Source organism: Octopus bimaculoides, chromosome 4, assembly GCF_001194135.2.
Source record: "Octopus bimaculoides isolate UCB-OBI-ISO-001 chromosome 4, ASM119413v2, whole genome shotgun sequence".
Lineage (NCBI taxonomy): Eukaryota > Metazoa > Mollusca > Cephalopoda > Octopoda > Octopodidae > Octopus > Octopus bimaculoides.
The window spans coordinates 145,718,663-145,720,983 of record NC_068984.1 but is presented as its reverse complement, the minus strand read 5'-3'; positions in this window follow the sequence as shown (position 1 = coordinate 145,720,983).

Sequence of the window (2,321 nt, the reverse complement as noted above, 5' to 3'; positions counted from 1 at the left end):
ATATATATATATATATATATGTGTAATATAATACGTGACAATTATTCGGTTGCCATAATAAAACTCCGAGTTTCGGATGTCGGGGCGGAAATCTGCTCCGGCATCTCTTTAGTTATCGAGGCAATATCGAAGCAATCAATATTTTGATTGACTCGATAACTGAAGAGATGCCGGAGCAGGTTTACGATGTAATCGACTCATCCCCCTCCCCCCAAATTGCTGCCCTTGTGGCAAAATTAGAAAACTTTATTATTGTTGTTGGTGTTGTCTTAGATCTTCTTAGAAAAATGGGATGGTCACGACTGGAATATTTTGCTCATGGGTGTGTGTCCAACCGTGGCCTCTCATCATCATTGGCTGACCTGGAGTTAAACAAGAGCCGCAACAACTATAACAACAACAACGACAAAACAACAACAACAACAACAACAGCAATCTCGAAAACAAAAAACAATTCACCAGCGACAACAGTAACAAGAACAGTAATATGCACAACAACAACAGCATTGACGATGGCAATGACAACAACAACAACAACAACAATAGTGGTAAACATTTTCTGATGAGAAACCTTTGCAAATGGCGGTCTGGTTGTCCTGTGAAGAAAATGGAGGGAGGAAAGATGAGAAGAGTCACTGTCTGGTCTGCGTCCTCTCCTCTCTCTCTCTCTCTCTCTCTCTCTCTCTCTCTCTCTCTCTCTCTCTCTCTCTCTCTCTCTCTCTCTCTCTCTCTCTCTCTCTCATTAATTAGATTGGGTTGACCTTACTGGGGAAAAACAATTACTCGGGATGGGGATGAATCGTTCAAACATGTCTCCTATATTACATTGTTGATAGTATTACCACCACCACAACGACCACTACTACTACTACTACTACTACTACTACTACTATCAACGTTATCATTCACACATTACCAGCATCACCACGAGCTGACAATTATTACCATCGCCACCGCCGCCTCCGCCACTAACGACACCACCATCACCATCACTGTCATCATGATCCCATGCACTACCAACACCACCACCACCACCACCACCACCATTATTACTACCATCATCACCACTATCATCCTCTGCATTACTCCCACCATCACCCTCACCGTTACTATATTCCACTCCAACTGACGACACACCGATTCACAACACGTCTTCAGTTGTTTTCGAATATTCTCACACCCCTCCTCCTCCTCCTCCCCTCCACCCACTTCTCTATCGAGCCCCTCTCTCTCTCTCTGTCCCTACCCATCATTATCTCCTTCCCTATCATTCACTGCACCCCTCCACACCCCTTCTCTTATCATTCTCTTAACCTCCCACCCATCCCTTCCACCGAATGTCTCTCTCCCCCATCACCCACCTCTTTTGCCGTAATCTCTCGCGTTCTCTCCCACACTGCCAATCTCTCACAGAACTCCAGCGTGCGTCAGTGGCAACTGTTAACATTTTAAGGTAAAATAACTCCGGAACCCGGCTTCCAAATTACTTCCTCACACAATTGTCAATGACGCAAAGCCTGATATTTGCTCCAACGCTCTGATGGCTGCCGCCGCCGCCGCCACCGCCGCCTTCTCAGTGCAAATTGACGCTGATCGTCTCAGTACACAGAACACGCAAAACTAACGATCCTACTGAACTACGTGTTACTGGAACTGGTTCATGTAAAGTCCGCCATCCTTTGCCCCTGTGGCAAAATGTATAAACCAGAATCGTTTTCGTCCTTATTAAAGCAAATGAAATACAAAAACAAAAAACAAAATAAAACCCCATAAAACAACAAAAGTCCAAGAAACGCTCACAGTTCGCATTTATTTGGCTGACACTTAAAGAAGGAAAGAAATCCTGGAGTAACGGCATAACGCTTCGGATATAATTCCTTCGTCAGATATTTGAGAAAAGTCCAGGGAGAGACTGACAAGGGAAGGGGGAAGGGGAGAATAAAAAGGAGAGAAAGGTGTCACGTCTAACCGATCACTACTTTGGAGTAGCTTCGTTCTTACACTTTGGATTACCATCTCGGATTCTTTATCGTTATTATCACTCTGGAGATATCAAAGCAAAGTTGCGTTCAGCGGGATTTGAACTTGAACTGTAAACAACCGGAAGAAATATCGCAAAGCATTTTGTCCCGACGATTGACCGATACTCATTTTATAAACTCTCTTTTATTTTCTCATTGCTAAAGAGGGGAGGGAGAAATCCAACAAGCTTTTTTTATCTTTCATCTCTTACTGGTTTCGGTCAGTGGACTGTGGCTATTTAGGGGAACCGCCTGAGAACGATTTAATCGAACAAATCGATCCCAATACTTACTGTTCTT